Source organism: Castor canadensis, chromosome 11 (assembly GCF_047511655.1).
Source record: "Castor canadensis chromosome 11, mCasCan1.hap1v2, whole genome shotgun sequence".
NCBI classification, from domain to species: domain Eukaryota; kingdom Metazoa; phylum Chordata; class Mammalia; order Rodentia; family Castoridae; genus Castor; species Castor canadensis.
The window spans coordinates 62,202,576-62,220,935 of NC_133396.1; the positions used below are offsets into that span (position 1 = coordinate 62,202,576).

An 18,360-nucleotide genomic window follows, 5' to 3' on the forward strand; every position below is an offset into this window, starting at 1 on the left:
AGGTCCAGAGAGAATCAAGAGAGGCATACAATCTGCTCTTCTTCCCTTGTAGATTATATCTTTGTCCTCCTGACTGAATTTAGTAGGCACCAATGGGGCTGTCTGTGATTGATCACCATGCCATGTTACATAAGAGGACCCAGTATGAGACAGAGCATGGCTGGGAATACCAGGACAGTCATAGCAAGAAGTGTTCTGAGCTATGATTCTGGGAGGTGAATACCTTCACATTTTCCTTTGTGGTAGATTGTGAAAATGGCCAAAAAATTCTCCTCCATTCCTACTTGCACCATCATGCAGTGTCTTCCCATGAAGAGCCAGAATCCATTTCTCTATCCCTAGGGGTTGGTCCTAATGGGAATCTGCTATGGTCAATGGCCCATAGCATTGGTGCCTCTGACAGGGGTGTAGGAAGTGCTTCCACAGTGAGACTTGCCTTCCTTGCTGCACATGGGATCCTGAGGTCACCTCAGTCAGTCCCTGTGTTGTGAGCTTCCTCCAGAGTCTCCACACTGCACTGGGTTTCTATAAGCCCCTCCTTACCCCACAAAGAAAATCCCCCTTCTCTGCTCCTTTCCTCAGCTGTCACATGGCTATCTGTCTCCCCATACTCACCCCCTCAAGGCAGTATTGCAATGTGGCTGTCTCAGCCCTTGGCAAAGGTGCTAGGCTCCAGCATCTGTCAGCATGTTGAAATTCAGCTCCAGCTCAGTCAGGGTCTGGCTGGTGCTCAGTCCCAAAGCAAGGTCCTTGTAACCCTCAGGCATGAGGCCACAGCTGGCCAGCCTGTGGGAAACACACAAATAACACCTTGTATTTATCAGGTTTTGGTTCAATAAACACTCCCAAGCAACCTCTGGGCCACACCAATGGGCCAGGTGGAGCTTGATAGGAGGCATCCACTAGGTTCCCAGAAATGCACAGGCTACTGTGGGCATAGACATAAAAACAACAGCAAGTCCGTTTTTTAAAAATTAAAACCCTCCAATGTTTTCTGACATGACTAAGAGAAATATTTAAGGTCCTCACCCAGGAAGATAGGGCCCTGGAGACCTGGATCATGTCATCTCTCTGTTCTCATCTCTTATCTCTTTTAGCTACATCTTTACTGGTCTTTGTCTTGTTATTTAAACTCCTCAGGGCTTTTGTGTCTTTTGCCTCAAATAATATTGCTTAATAGTTCATCATTTGTTCTCATCTGCTTCATGTCTTTGCTCAAAATTGAGTCACTCTGGTGAAGTCTGGCCTTAGCACCCTCTGTATTAAAATGACTATCCATCCCAGACTCCCAACTGCTTCTTTCTGCTGCACTGCTTCTATAGCCCGTATCTCCTACACTCTATTTAGTTACACCTCTTCCCTTCCCTTCATAATGTAAGCTCCATGAGGAAAGAATGTTGCCATGTGATGTAACTGGCTACACTCCGGAACCTAGAGCAGTGCACTTTCTTAAGTCTCTAGAGGATGAATGAATGAATGGAATAGCATCAAAGAGGGGTCAACCAGGGCAGCTGAAGGCAGAAGAATGGTGATTGTGACAATGAAGGAGGACAAGGTGTGTGTAATGGAAGGCTCTCTAAGGTGAGGGAGGAGGCTAGGACACTTCTTTCTGAAGAGAAGTGAAATCACAGTATGGATTTAGTTGACTCATGTTAGCATAAAGATGGAGTGTGAGGGCAAATCCAGAAATCAAGATAGCTGTAGGTCTTGATGCCATCAGAAGATGTTTGGGCCTTCTCCAGCTGGCAGTGATGAGCCTGTGAAAGTTCTTGAACACAGTGTGATGGGATCTTTGCATTACGTTGGAAAGTCCAGGGATCTTTCCCTGACAGGGATGGGACAAGACAGGAAGCAAATGGTTCAGGTAGGAGAATGAACACCTGGGTCAGAGCCACAGCTGTAGGGAGATGTTTTAGAGACACCTGAAAGCACTCATTGCTCAGTGGCTCAGTGGGGGTCAGGGAAACTACTAGATTGAATACGGAGTTGAAGCTGCTGCCATTTACAGAGAGAGTAGATGTGAGATGAGGCAGGGACAGCTTCACGGGCTTGTGACCAGTGTAGGCCTTCTGATCAGAATGGCCCACAACTGGAGTTTAATGCTGTTGACCATCATATTGAATTTTAAAATAATTTTGTGATCGAGTTTGTGTTTTGGAAGCAAAGTCCTTCGAGACAATGGATTCATATGTGACCCCATCTCTAGCCACCTCCCTCCCTCCTGGTTTGCATCCCACCAAACCTTCCCCTCAGCACAGTGGTCTCTGTTGATCTCTGTCCAGTGGCCCCCACTGGGTCATCCCTGGGGAGGATCAGGTAGGACATCCAGCACCATGGCACACTCAGTGGCTGGGTGGGAGCAATCTTTCAGTCGCTGCTGATCTCGACTGGGTACCACATGCTTCCTGCAATACCAGGGCTGAGGGGGTCCCTACCATCTGCTTGGGTTTGTGGTGGCAGAGTAATGGGAGATGGGAGTTATCTGGCTTGACTTTTCATTTAGGGTACAGACTGCTGGGAGGGATATCCTGACATTTTGTGGGTCATGTGCACATGCTGAGCTATAGGCAGGACTTCCAGACACCTGTGAGGGTCTTCATGCACCCCGCTAGTATCCTGGTGCCTGGTGCATCAACAATAAATAGAAAATAAAAAATCATAATAAGCTGAGAGCACAGTTGGTCATCAATTGGAAGGACAGAGATGCTTTCTAGTGATGTACCTTAAGGCACTGATTTTAATTTTTGAACATAAGCACTGCAATTTCATTTTGTACTGGATCCTGACAATGACACAGTTGGTCCCAACATGAGGAATATATTTTGTTTAGATTTGGGAAAGAAGTCTGGATTAGAATATGCTGAGTTTAGGGGCATCTGGGACCTTCCAGAGGAGGGTGGAGAGTCTGGAGCTAGAGCCATAGATGGAGGTCTGGCAGGCAGTTGCAGGATGGGGCACAGGAGGAAACTGTAGGAGGGAGAGAGGAAGTGTTCCTGAGGAGGCAGGAGGCTGAAGGTAGGGCTTGGTTATACTTCTCCTGGTTGGATGTCAAAAACCTCACCCCACTCTAAAGTCAGTCTGTCTTTGGTCTCATGATACCTGCTCCCCCCAAAGGATTTCTTCCTGGCTTCATCTGGGCTTTGATACACAGCTAGGAATCCAAGGTCAGCTGCACGGATGACGTCCAGCACTTTGTATTTTAGAGCATCCTATGCTGTGTGCTCATCTCCCCAGACAACCTTTGTCTTATTTCTCTGCTCTGAACCCTGAGTTGCAGATTGTAGTTCAAGAAAGCCAGGGTCTAGCTGGCAGTTGTCCCCACAGAGGTGGCTCAGGGCTCGTCCACTGCCATGCCTGACATATGATGCAGATGGCTACTTCCCCTGTGGCTGCCTCCTGCAGCTCACACCCTCCCTGCATGATAGGTCTCAGTTGCTGGCTTATGTGGTTCTTGCTTGGTGACATGCCTGTTGCCACTGGACATGTTCCCACCCTCAGGACTCATGTCAGCACGAACAAAACTGTCTCTTCTGTGGCTTTATTTATCCCAAACTGCTCGCCATTACAAGACATGGCTATGTTTTCCCCTTTCTCAAATTCCGACTTATCTCCAGCCTTGCTGAAGACATCTGGACTTGGAGTTTCAGTGAGGAGGATGGGAACAGCTGGATGAGGTGTTGGAGAGGTGCTGGTTAAGGGCTCTGGAGCCAGACTGGAGTTCAGATCTTGCCCTTGTCAGTGACTAGTTGCAGACAACAGGCAGGTTTCCTTACCTTCAAGTTTCATTTATTTACCTATAACACGGTTTCACCCCACCTACTATGCAAAGTGGGCGCAACCATCAGAGGAGATATGTATTGTATTTGGACAGTGCCAAGCTAAGGGTAATGGTTAAAGGATGCTGTTGCTGTGGGCCTTGAAAACCTCCCTGTCCCTCAACCTCTTATCCTCTACTGCTTTGACTTTGCACACTTCTCTGTCCTTCTGTCTCAGGAAAGGACAATGTGCCGCCCTCCAGTTTTAGGTTTTGTGTCTTCCTATCTCTTGCTCCTCTGCTGACCTTCCTCTTTCTGCTTATTTGAGATCTCCAGCCTCTTGTCTAGCAACTCCTTGTTTGTCTACATGATATGCTCAATTTTAAATTCATTAAAGAAAATAACAGGATTCTTTTTTTGTGCAGTACTGGGGTGTGAACTCAGGGGCTCACACTTGCTAGGCACGCACTCTGTACTTGAGTCACTCCACTAGCCCCAAATCTCACAGAATTCTCGATTCTAGTCTTCACAATATATTTCCAGAGCAATCCAAAGGTGAAATGATGATATAAAAAATACCATATAATTTCACTGTATGTAAGCTGTTTTAAAATGCAAAGGATATAGAAACAAAGAGTATAATGGTGGTCAGGAGGAAAAGTGAAGGGGAAGAAATAGGCAGATGCTATTCCCTCAGCCTGGAACACTCTCCCCACCTGCTTCACACACCTGCTTCACATAGTCAAACCCTTTGAATTATGTCAATCTCCTACAAGCCACTTTCTCAAGAAGTTTTTTCCACTGGAGCCCTGTCTGGATCTATTGCATGTTTGTAAGTACAACTCCTTGACTAATGTCAGTGTCTCCCAAACTCTGCCAGAAAAGACTCACTGTTTGTTGACCTGGTAGCCCTGGCAAATGTCACAGTGCATGGTCAGGGAGGGGATTATGAATATTTGATGAACATAGAGGCCAAACCTCATCCTAGACCCAGATTCTGCCTTTGATCTCCTGCCCACTCCTGCTTCAGGGGAGAACCCAGACCAGATTCACTGCAAGGTCTCCAGGTGGCAGCTCGGGCATCTCAGGGTCTCACAAAGACTCTGCACTGCTGAGCAACTCAGTGGATTTCCACTTAAGTCCAGCTCCTTCAGGCTTCTACCGAGCCTGAGAGTGGAGAAGAGAACGTGCCAAGAGGCATTGGTGATTGGAGCCCATGTGGACCTGAGGGGGTGGAGAGAGGGACAGGAGAGATGTGACCTGCATGTGCAGAATCTGAGGTGCCCAGTCCTACTCAATAGAGGGAGGCTCTGTCCCCCCAGGCACCAGGACTCCATGGACAATTGCCAGGACTGACCAGCCTTTCTGCCCCCAACCCCTGAACCCCTTTTCTGTGTGGCTCCTTATTCTACAGCCCTCAGCACGGCATTCTGATGGACCCATTCTGTGTCTGCTGCTGCCTCAGTCTGGGTGTTCCTCCAGGGCAGGGGGCGACAACTGTCATCTTTTTTATCTGCAGTGCCCAGCATAGGGCCTGGCACAGGGGAGGAAGAACTTGGTGATTTGGACCACCTTCCTGCTTTCCATGAAGGCTTTATCTACTGAAGCTGTATTCTAAACCGCAAACTTAAATTTATATTTTCTTGACAGTTATTTCTCTTTCAGAAAGCTGGTAACTCTGACCCATTCTATTGCCACTCATCACTCTTTCAGAACCCTGATAACTCTTTGACTCACTCTACCACCAGTCTTAATTTATCTCCCTGCTCCCCCCTGACATCTGCACATTCCCGATGTGTATTTATTGGAAGCTCAGAACCAGCTGCCTGCACCTGATGCCTTGGTCTTTGTACTTACCTGCCAAACCGTTCAACTACCTGTGTGGAGTGTTTGTGTTTGTGAGGATTACAAGGTATCTAAGAGTCTCCCTAAAGTCTAGGCCAGTTTTAAGCATTAACAACTTCAAAAGTATAAATAAAACAAGTGCATACAAAAAATCCACCAAAGATTAGGGACCAGGAGTGCTAACACACATCTGTGAAGTCAGATACTCCAGAGGTGGACACAGGAGGATCAAGGTCTGATGCCAGCCTGGGTAGATCCTACCTGAAAATCAAAATGAAAGCAAAGGACTTGGGGAGCAGCTTGAGTGGAAGAGTGCTAGCTTAGCAGGCTGGGATGCCCTGAGTTCAACCTCCAGTATGGCACACAAAAAAAGAAACCACCACCACCAACAAAAAGATGAAAGGTGCCCCTTGCTGACTGAAACGAATAGTTAAGAAATGTACTATTTTAGTTTTACTAAGCTAGTAATTATGAAAGAAACCAAATAACCGTTCAAAGATGCCTTTGTGGATGCATGTGAACCATTTATACTAACTGAAAGAAAAATTAGACATGACTAGTTGAAATGCATGAGGCTCAATTATGAGCCAAACCCCAAAGCTGTCCCCATGCCATTTTCCTTGCCTCAGTATCTCTGGCTGTCCATCCTGTTCCTCTCCACAGTCCATGGCCAGTCTCCATCATTTATTCCTGGACTGTTCTGCCAGTGTCCAGAAGCCTCCTTCCTGTTCCCCACCTTGCCTGGCCTCTGGGGTGGGGTTTTTGTAGAAGTAGCAGCTGTGTGAATTTTTGTTGCAAATACTCATTTCTCCAGGACCAGGTAGGACAGGACTTCTCTCCTCTCTGATTCTGCAATATTTCTCTGATGCCTAAGTATGGAAGGGAAAGATGGAACATAAAGTGATAGAATAGAGTTGCTCATTCATTCATTCAACAGCCATATGAATTTTGGATCCTACTTCAAGCCACACACTACACTGAATGCAGGCAATGGTGTGTTCTGGCTGTGCAGTGGAGGGGACGTGTGTTTTGAGTAGAAGATTCTAGTTAAAATCTTGACTTGACCAAGCCATACTCCCTGAATGACTTTCCTTCATTCTTTGAATATTCTCGATGCTTTCCTATGTGCCAGGTGCTGTATTAGGAGCTGGGAATAAGAGAGAACAGACAGAAACAACTCTCTGCCCTCATGAAAGCCATGACGTGGGCCATTACGCCACTGAGCTTGGTGTCTTTATTTATTCTGTGGATTGTGAGGTCATGGAGGACTGGAGGAGGTAGGGATAGAAGAGCCGATGCTGTTGGCTCCTGACAGGATCACCGCATCCCTCACCATTGCAGGACCTGTCAACAGTGCCCTTTGGCAAACACGTGAGATTGTGTCTGTAGGCTTTCCTCCGACCACAGTGGGGTGGCCAGACATGCTGGGGAGCTAATGCTCCAGGGAGAGCCCCTGCCAACATATGAGAATCCCTTGCTACCAGGACAGGTGACACTGGGTTATGCTTTACACAGTCTTCCAGACCTGCTCAGCTGCACCGAACCTCAGCTGCTGCTATGGTTTCAATGTCCCTACCCCAAATTCTTGTTGACATTGAGTTGCCAGCATAGCAGTGTTGGGACATAGGCTATTTGGAGGCATTGTGTTTCATGGGATGGAAACCCTGATGGATGGATTAATGCTTTTCTTGTGGGAATGGGCTAGTGGTCATGATACTAGCTCCTCTCTCCTCTCCTTTGCAGGCAACTTCTTGTTCTTACATTTGTTTTCCACCATGTCTGGAGAAACGTGAGGTCCTCACCAGCAGCTGAGCACATATAGCTGTCTGAACAGGGACTTCCAGAAATTTGAGGTCTTTTTAAAAATCAGTAAACTACCTGATCTAATTTATTCTTTCATGGCAACAGAAAATGAACTAAGATAGTTTTCTCATAGGAGTAACCTGTTCCACAATACACCTTGCTGGACTTCCCCCTCTCCTGCCTTACTTTGATGCATCCAGGGAGTCACCTTATCTCAGAGTTGGCTTCTGAGTGAGCACAAACTGTCACAGACAGGAAGATGCCTTGTGAAGTATGAGAAGTGGAACTCATGTTAAAGACTGTTCCTGGGGAGAAGCTTCCAGTTTCTATTTAATCAGGTTCCACATGGAACAACCTTACAACTCTCCCCATCTTTCTCCTCAGTATTTTGAAAGAGTCTCACTTCTACCCATAGGTGAGCTTTAGAGATGATGCAGGTGACCCCTCTGGGAGGATGAAGCCCTGTCCATCCCAGGACACCTGCTGGGCTCATTCAGAGTTCAAGGTTACTAACTGACCACTTTTGCAAGTGCGCTGAGGGAATGTGAGGTCAGTTCATAACTTTAGCAGTTGTGAGGCTGTGGCTTTGGGGGACCACCTCACCTCTGACATCACATCTAGAATCTGCTTTTATTATCTCAGGAGGGAACATTTCTGACAATGTGAATGTCTCCTAAGAGCATCAGGATGGCCAGCCAGGGCATGACCAAGGCCTGCCTTGCTTAACGTGATGATAGAGAGCTCTGTTCTTCTGGGACCACGTTCTCTAAAACCGCTTTATTTTCAAGGATGTGTGGCCTTGCACTTGTGTAAATGTTCTTGTATCAATTATACTTTTTAAAAAATTTTAAGTTATACTTTAAAATTCTCTACCTACAATAACTTTAACTAGTTTCATTTTAATGTTATGATTCCCACCAGGGACTCACAAACTACAGCCAAATACATACACACACACACAGATACACAGACACGTACGAAACAGGTGACTGGCTTTATTTTGTAGTTGTCTGCTAACCTTAGCTGGCCAAGTTTTTTGTAGACACTTTAGACTTAAAATGATGGTTATATTTTTAAATGGATGAAAAAACAAAAGTAGAATAACTATTCCTATTGTGAAAATTTTATGAAAGTCAAAATTCAGTCTCTAGAAATGCAGTGTCATTGGAATATAGTCACACCCCTTTTCTGTGTATTTTCTGTGGCTGTTTTAAGGTTTTGAGGGCAGAATTGAGTAGTTGGAACAGAGATCCATAAAGCTTAAGATTTTCACTATCTTGAACTTTGCAAAAGTTATTGTCTCTTTGCTGTGGATATATAAAAAACATAACATGTAGATTTTGCACTTACTATGAGATAGTTGTTGGAGATACTATTGCTGTTCAAGTCCCCAGTTGAAGAATTCCCTTAGAATTTAGAGTCAGAGAATAATGTATTTCTCTAAACTGGTCTTTCTCTCCTATGATAATATCTATTATTATGGAATCCATATGTTTACCTTTTGGCCCTGTTTGTTAGGATGCTCAGAACAAACAGAACTTTTAATTGTAACAACGAATTTGTCCTCACAGCGTTCATACTTGCTCCTTTCATTTTTATGGTTAGTGCCTTCTAGTAACATTACTGTGTTTGTATTTTTCTGAGATGTTTCTAGCAATTATTAATTCCTTTCCTCCCTCCCTCCTACTCCTTCCATACCTCCCTTCCTTCTTTCTTTCTTCCCTCCCTCCCTCCCTTCCTTCCCTCCTTCCTTCCTGCCTTCTTTCCTGTCTTCAATTGGAAATGGTGTGAGTAATTAAGTCAGTTGATATTCTTTGAACCTGGGCCACATTTAGGATCATGATTTCTAGAAATGTACATGAGATCTACAAGTTTACTCCTAAATGGATGTAGACAGCATCCTTTTAAGTAAACGTCTTTCATATTTCAGAGATGGTATCTCTTAGCAAGAGGAGAGAATATAGTTTGGGTTGAGATTATGACACCAGCAACATGTGTGCCAGTGGCTTTGGTATGCCTGTCCTCGTTGACCAGATGTCATAGGGCTTAGCTTATAGGGGTTAAAGGTAGAGACTGTGTGATAAGGACAGTTGATGACTAAATTCAGTTCTACAACTAACTGTGAGAACTTACTTATTAGAGCCTTAGTTGTTTCCTCTCCAGGGTGGGAAAATAATAGTTTCTTTCTCTCAGGTATGGCTGTAAAATTTAAGTAGAATGTGCAAGTGAAGCACTGGGCACAGGACCTGGTCTGGAGAGGGGTGTCCAGCAAACACTTGCGCCATATGAGTTCCTCTAGCTCCCATGGGGAGAGGGTGCTGAAGGGCTCTATGGAAAGTGAATCCAGCTTTTCTGACTCCAGACCACTGCCCTTCCCACTGAGCCATGTGGTGTGATTCTTGTGTTGGAGAATGCACCTGCATTTTATGTCCCAGGGGCTTCCTGGAAGCAGTGCCTGGGCCCAATGGAAAATCTCCAATAGCAGGATTTCTGGAGAGCTGTTTCAGAGGTTTTCCAGATGCTCTGTGCTCAGGTTGTCAACCTGGCCCCCAGAGAACTGACTTTTTGTGCATAGCTTTGCTGTCCCCTACCACTTAGCTCATGAGCTCAGCAGGGCCTCAGCTGTGTTGCAGATTCCAAATGCTTTAGTAAGAGGCCACTCAGTTTCTGGAACTTTCTGATTGCTTGACTGCGTATTGGCTTGAGGTGGAGGATCTCATCCCTCCTGTACCACTTTGGGTGTTGGGAACTTTTGGGTGACTTCTGGTTTGGAGACTCTTGGTCTGGGGGAATTCCTCTTGGTAGAAAAGGAAGGGGGAGTTTTCTGGGGATGGGGAATGATAATAAAGAAGTGATTAGTTACTGATCATCCATTTTATTTCAGACACATATATTTGGAACTATGTGTTAGTTTGTCTCTGTCATTGTGAAAATACCTAAGAGAAACAACTTTAAAAAGATTTATTTAGCTGAGAATTTCAGAGGTTTCTGTCCAAGGTTGTTTGGTTCCATCTCTTTGGGCCTAAAGCAAGGCAGTGTCATGGGAACATGCAGCAGAGGAGGCTGCTCACATCATAGCAGCCAGGAAGCAGATAGGGAGAGGAAGAGGCCAGATGGACCCTTCAAAAGCATGGCCCCCAGTCATCTGCCTCCTCCCAACCAGGCGCCACCTCCTAGTTTCCACCACCTCCCAATAATGCTATCAAATTAGGAATGCATCAATAGATGAATCCGTTGACTAGGTCAGAACCGTCATGATCCAATCTCCTCTCAGTGATTGATTCAATAGTGAGCAGCCAAACTTTTAACACGTGAGCTATTTGGGGAACACCTCAAACCAAACCAAAACAAAACAAAACAAACTCTCACAGTTCTCAAATGGATATTAACTATCTTATTTTTAAAGCCATGTAGGTAGATCTGTAGTTTTCTTTTGTTTCTATAATCTTATATCTGAAATACTTTCTTGTTGGGAGTAAAATGTGATTCAGGTAGAAAGACTTTGATAAAGTACTTATGGGGCTGAGGCACCTATTTCAAGTAAAAAAAGAATTAGTTACCATGTAGCATCAGAGAGGGAGAGTAATCTTTCCTACCAGGCACTGTGTTACTAGTTACTGAAACTTGGTCCATGCAAGTTGAAGGAAGAAAGAAGAGAGTTTCTTTGGGTCAGAGAGAAGAGAAGAGCTGGTAAAGCAGGTGACTGTAGAAGTTAGGGGAAGAAAGAGAAGAATGCTGGGGACCTTACCTGGAAAACAGATGTGAACAGTTTTATGTCTTCTAAGTATCTTCATTAGAGTCTTCACTCAGACTTTTGTGCAAGTGGAATTTCTGTGTGCAGCTTGAAGATGTGCAAATTCTGCACTGTGGAGTAGAGAAGACACATGGAGTGAAAATCTGGAAGACTTGGATGAGGAAAATGAAATGCAGATGTGTGGAAAGACTTGCTACACATCACACAGCAATTGGTGAGGTCAGGGTAAAACCGAGGGCTGTGGAATTTGAGTCAGTAGCCACTACTGCCAGGTATTGTAGGTAGTGTTGGGTAAGACTGGGAATAGAAGGAAGGGAAAAAGAAAGGAACGAAAGGTGAAACTTTCACAAAGAAGTGACTGGGTGGAGAAGGAAATCACTTCTCCATGGATTGTTCTAGATTCTAGATAGGAAGGGGAAGAGGAAAAGGTATAGCTGAGGCTTGCAATCTGGGTAAGACTAACATAAGAGAAAAAAGGACAGGGAACTGATTGGACTGATGGATGTGCCAAGCCTCTTCTTGGGGTCCATCTGAGAACAGAGTCCTCCTTGGAACTTCTAGACCACCCTGACCCCAGGAATCTTCAGCATACTCCAAAATGATAAGCTGAGCTCTGCCTGAGTACCATCAGAGTAAGGCTCACTACCTAACCCCATGGGTGTCAGTTTCCCCATCAGTCAAGTGGGGAGGGCAGCAGCCTTAGCATTGCTAGATCATTTTTAGCTCCACTACTCCTGCCACCCCATCATGACTTCTTCCATTCTCTGCAGTCCTTCTTTCTAGTCCCCATGCAGGGACATGGTCACCTGTGGTAACTCACAAGCTGACTCATAGACTCACCCTGTGCTCTCAGTCTAGCTCCACAAGTTTAGCTTTTCTAGTTGTGTCAGACATGTCAGGCACCCTTGTCAAAATCCTGTTTGAGTCCTAGTGGTGTTTCAGGCTTCAAGGCTCCAGGAGCTCAGCACTGCTAAGGAGGTGGGCCAACTGCGGGGGACGCAATGTTGGGTGTGTTTGAGGAGTCGATGAGTGAGGGAAGGTGGGCTATGGAAAGGTTGGGGTTGTCTAAAGGGGAAAGGGCCAGAGACTCTTCATACTCTGCAGGACCCCTGTCTATACAGAATGTGGTCAGGAGAAACCCATGAATACAATGCAATCTTCACACTCTCCTCATCCAGAGTGATGCTCTCAAAGGTCCTCTGGGAGATAGGTCTGATCTGGAGTTCAAGAAACTTACATCCTTCTCCTGGTTCTGCACTGCTCTTCTTGTAATTTCTATTTCTCTCTGGGCTTCAGCTCTCACATATGGACTACAAACTCTGCCTTCCAGGTCTGTGAATAGTATCAACAGCATTAGCTAGAGCTTGCATTTACTGAGCACTTAGTAAAATATTGAACAAGGATTATGTCTTTTAACACCCATATGGGGACCTGAGAATACACCTGAGGAAAAGAGGGTGTGGGGGCTCTAGGGTTCAGCAATAGCTCCCAGCTACCTACCAGCTCCTGCCTAATCTGGGGTCTGGGTCCTCCTTTGACAGAGCCATGCAAGACATGACCTGAGGAGGGCCTGGTGAAATGGGGGAAGTCAGTGTTGGTGTTGGTCTCCCAAAGGGGTGGGCTGGGGTCTTTGTCTACTCACTTGACATCAAGGGTGCCTCTGACTAAGCCTGGGTGAACCACAGGCTTAGATCTCTCTGCTCCTAAGATTGAGGACTAGGTTCCAGGCCCACTGATCCTGATACCAAGTCACCAGGTATGAAGTCACCTCCATACTTCTGCTTGCGTTTCATGGCTGAGCCAGCATGACATGTAGAAATCTCCTGATGGATGCTTTGTTGAACAGTTGAAGCTGTAACTCCTTCAGCTCCTTCTTCTTCCTTAGCTCCATTAACGCATCAGGCAAATATTCTGCTACACCAGCCACCTCTGCTTCATGCAGGAGATCCTTGGGGATGTTCATAAGGGTTAGGAGGTGAAGGTCATGAGGCAAGCAGAGGACAGTGGTCTCCCTGTGCCTTAGCTCCTACCATCTTCCAGTACATTTTCGTTGGATAATTTCTCTTTGCTAAATACACAAACTCCTATTCAGCACCCAGAACCCAGTTTTGTCAGACCTAATGCATCTGCCAATAGATGGTGTTGGGATGAGTGAAGGAAAGGGCAGTGGTACAAAAAGCCATGGAAGAGAGGAGCCCTTAGGTGATTGGGAAATACTGGGAGAGTTCTGACTTTGTGAGGATGCTTCAGCAGGTCCTAGAGTTAGTCACGAATGGTAATATTCAGGAGGCAGTGGGAGGATGAGGGAATGATAGGAAGAGGGAGGGGGTATAGAGGGATGGGAGAAAGAAAGTGTGAGAGCCCAGGGTATGGAAAGATGGACAGATGAGAGGATGGAGGGATAGAAGAATGGAAGGTTGGAAGGATGGAGAGATGGACAGATGAGAGGATGGAGGGATAGCAGAATGGAAGGTTGGCAGGATGGAGCAATGGGAGGTTGAAAGAATGGAAGACTGGGGGGATAGAGGACAGAGGGATGTTGGAATGGAGGGATGGAAGGATGGGAGGATAGAGAAATGGAGGTTGCAGGAATGGCTGGATGGAGGGAAGGATAGAGGGATGGAGGATGAGGGTTTGGGAAGATGGAGGTATCAGAGGCTGAATGGATGGGAGACTGATAGATAGTTGAGTGGCACTCACTGTTCTATGTTCCTCAGATTCTTCCTTCTCTTGGGAACTGGAATCCTGGAATCAACTCTGTAAATACAGTGTTGATAGGAGATAAGGAGGGAAGATGCAGTGCAGGGGACAGGCTCAGAGCCCAGGACTGAGCTCAGAGCTGCCCATTTACAGGTCTCTTTAGAATTTTCCTGGTCCTGGGGCACCAAGCAAGAAGAACAACTGGTTGGTGCCCAAGCAGGAAGAACAAGTCACCCAGGGAGAACCCACAAGAGACATGGACAGGAGATGGGGAAGGGCCACAACAGGCCTATGCTAAGTAGGTACAGACACATTCAGCAACATGTACATACAGCTCACTGCCACCCATCACCCAGAGGCTGCAAAGCCAGATTGAAGACTGCAGGAAGGGGCTGAGCTTGGGCCCTGACATTCAGTGTTGGGGCTGGGGAGGTTAATGGCACCTTGTGTTTGCCAGGGCAACTCCTTAGTGAAAATATTAGAGCAGGGCCAGGGAGCATCTTTTTCAGTGTTTCATGATTTGTGATCATACTGAGCCCCATTGTTCATTCTGACACACTAGGAAGGTCATTGGTATGTGTGTCCCATATTCTGCAGCTGTGTGGGCAGCCCAACACTCAGCTGGTTCAATAGTGCTCAGAAAGAATAGCCCCTGTCTCGTCACTGCAGAGCCAGGCAGCAGGCAGCCCGGCAAAGCTCCAGGAGTTTAAGGCAAAAAAGTATGTTGCCCAACTAAACTGCTGTTGTGAAATCACACCAAGAGTTTGTGACAATGTCTTGCTTTGGCCTGGGCAGGGAGAGCCCAGTCCTAAGGAGCTGCAGCCCACAACTTGCTTAGTTCCTGAGTCCTTGTGTGGTAGACTCATTTCTCTGAACCTCCATTTGCTTATCTATTATATAAAACATCATAGGGTGGCCAAGACTCCAATTTGACAAATGCTTTTGAACACTCCATGTCTGAGTTCTCCATCACACCACCTTCTTCCATGCCCTCCTTGACTGTACTGCTCACAGATTCTTCATTTCTGTAAATGACTGCTGGGAACCAAACATTTGGTCTTCTTTGACTCCTGTCTTTGTCTTAAAATAGGAAGGCAATTTTTTTGCTATTGAAAAGCTACTTAGTTCCTGGTCCTTTTTTTTTTTTTTTTTTTTTTTTACAGATTCAGCTAGGTAGCCTGTGAATAAATCGTTTGGTGTCTCTAGTCTCTATCAGTCCTGACTTTTTAACATAGCATTCAAAAGTTTTATTGATAATGACACAAAGTTCATCCTGCTCAGCTAGCAGATAACCTAGAGCCAGTCTGTTTTCTAAAATTACCTCCATCAGGGAATCCAAAGACTGCTGGAGTTTTTCTAATGTTTGCCTGTGCCAGTGGCCATTTCTTCTATAGCCAAGCTTGAGGATTTCTAGAGTTGTTTTCTGTTGGGTAAATCTTCCTCAGGGAACCAAGGGTGTCATTGTCCCTATGGCTTTTGCAAGAATCAGTTTCATAGAAGGCTTATCTTGGGCAGGAACTGCTGTGCTGGAGAATGCACCTGCATTTTAGCTCCCAGGGGCTTCTTGGAAGCAGGGCTTTCCACCAACTGCAAGCTCCCAATAGCAGGATTTCTGGAGAGCTGTTTCAGCAGTTTTCCAGATACTCTGTGGTCATTCTGCCAACCTGGCCCCCCATGAGGGTTGGAGTGAGGGACTGCAGAGGAAAGATGGAGGAGCTAGGATAGGGTGGTGAGAGAAATAGGATAGAAAGCATCTTTCAGGGACCTTCCAGTGCTGAGGCTGCTGCCTCCATACTTGACAGATGGAGAAACTGAGGTCTTTGGGGGTCAGACTGTGAATCTTCCTCAACAGGTATTCAAGCAGAGCTCAACTCATCATCTTGGAGGGCACCTGAGATCCCTGGGGTCAGAGTGGTCCAGAAGGTTCAAAGAGGACTATTCTCCCGCTGGACCCCAAGAAGAGGCTAGGCACATCCCTCATACTAGTCAGTTTCCTGTTGTGACTTGTCTTATTTTAGTCTCACTTACTCAGACTGCAAACCTCAGCTATACCTTCTTCCTCTTCCAACCCCAGCATCAAGATGACCACCAGTTCCCAGTGCAGAAGTGTTAGTTAGAGAGAACAACTCACTATCCAAGCTCACAGCACTGAGAGGCAGCACGAGTGCTAGAATCTTGAACAACACAGGCCTGGGGCAGTGATTTCCTGCTTCACTCAACAGCTTCTTTGTGAAATTTTCACTTTCCCTTCCTTTCTTTTGTTCTTTTTTCTGTGCCCACTCTTACCTCACCCACCCCAAGCAGTTGTTTCTACAAACCAAACTCCATCCCCTTCATTTTACTCTGACCTGATCCATGTGCTGAGTGATATGTAACAAGCCTCTCTACCCCAACTCATCTCATTTTCCTCATCTGAGCCTTCCAGATTTTCACTCCATGTATCCCTTCTCCTCTACAGTGTAGAATATGCTTATTTTTAAACTTGAGACAAAAAATCCACTTGTATAAAAGTTTGAGTGAAGTTTGATTTCTAAAATTTCCTCTGTCATGGAATCCAAAGACTGCTGGAGTTTTTCTAATGTTTGCCTGTGCCACTGGTCATTTCTTCTATAGCCAGGCTTGAGGGTTCCTCTGCTGAAGATACTGTAGAAGGCAAAAAAAAAAAAACCCTCACATCTTTCTCCCAGAAAATGTCCCCAGCATTTTTTCTCTCATCCCCTTCTTCCTATAAGCACTACTTCACTAGCTCTTCTTTTGCCTGTGACCCAGAGAAATTTTCTTCTTTCTTCCCTCAACATGCATGGCCCAAGTTTCAGTGACTAGTAAAACAGTGCCTGGTAATAAAGATTACTCCCTCTCTCTAATGCCACATGGTACAAATTATTGTTACTTGAAACAGGGACCTCAACCCCACAAGTACTTCATCAAAGTCTTTCTACCTAATGCACACTCTACTCCCAAGAAGAAAATATTTCAGATCATAAGATTATAAAAAAAGAGAAAACTATAGGTCTACTTTACATGGCTTTAAAAATAATATTATTAATATCCATCTCACAGAACTGTGAGAACTTGCTTTGGTTTGTTGTGAGGTGTCCCCCAAAAGGCTTGGTTGCTTGCTATCAGTTAAATCACTGACAGGAGATTGGATCATGATGGTTCTGACCTAGTCAATGGATTCATCTATTGATGCATTCCTAATTTGATAGCATTATTGGGAGGTGGTGGAAACTAGGAGGTGGCACCTGGTTGCAGGAGGCAGATGACTGGGGGCCATGCTTTTGAAGGGTCCATCTGGCCTCTTCCTCTCCCTATCTGCTTCCTGGCTGCTATGATGTGAGCAGCCTCCTCTGCTACATGTTCCCATGACACTGCCTTGTTTTAGGCCCAAAGAAATGGAATCAAACAGCCATGGACAGAAACCTTGGAAACTCTCAACTAAATAAATCTTTCTGTTAAAAAAATAGTTTCTCTCAGATATTTGTCACAGTTACAGAGACCAACTAACACATAGTTCAAAATATATGTGTCTGAAATAAAATGGATGATCAGTAACTAATAATTTCTTTCTTATCATTCTCTGTCCCCAGAAAACTCCCCCTTCCTCCTCTACCAAGCACTTCCAATTCCCCCAGAACAGGAGTCTGCAGACCAGAAGTCACTCAAAATCTCATCACATCCAAAATGATGCAGGGGAGCTTGGACCCTCCACCTCAAGCCAACATACAGCCAAGCAGTCAGAAAGTCAGTTCAGAAACTGAATGGCCTCTTGCTGAAGCCTTTGGAACCTATGACAGTGGTGAGGCCCTGGTGAGCTCCTGGCTTGGTAAAGCCAGCAAAGCCAGACACAAAGTAAAATGAGGGGGATGGAGTTTGAGTCTGTAGAAACAACTGCTTGGGGTGGGTGAGGTAAGAGTGGGCACAGAAAAAAGAACAAAAGAAAGGAAGGGAAAGTGAAAATTTCACAAAGAAGCTGTTGAGTGAAGCAGGAAATCACTGCCCCAGGCCTGTGTTGTTCAAGATTCTAGCACTCGTGCTGCCTCTCAGTGCTGTGAGCTTGGATAGTGAGTTGTTCTCTCTAACTAACACTTCTGCACTGGGAACTGGTGGTCATCTTGATGCTGGGGTTGGAAGAGGAAGAAGGTATAGCTGAGGTTTGCAGTCTGAGTAAGTGAGACTAAAATAAGACAAGTCACAACAGGAAACTGACTAGTATGAGGGATGTGCCTAGCCTCTTCTTGGGGTCCAGCGGGAGAATAGTCCTCTTTGAACCTTCTGGACCACTCTGACCCCAGGGATCTCAGGTGCCCTCCAAGATGATGAGTTGAGCTCTGCTTGAATACCTGTTGAGGAAGATTCACAGTCTGACCCCCAAAGACCTCAGTTTCTCCATCTGTCAAGTATGGAGGCAGCAGCCTCAGCACTGGAAGGTCCCTGAAAGATGCTTTCTATCCTATTTCTCTCACCACCCTATCCTAGCTCCTCCATCCTTCCTCTGCAGTC

At 45.7% G+C, this 18,360-nt stretch overlaps 1 pseudogene; it reads right to left on the reverse strand.

Moving 5' to 3' along the window:
* The window catches only part of LOC109684891 (NACHT, LRR and PYD domains-containing protein 1-like), a 58,982-nt pseudogene extending 46,051 nt beyond the window's left edge, over positions 1–12,931 (reverse strand).
* Between the last annotated feature and the right edge of the window lie 5,429 nt (positions 12,932–18,360).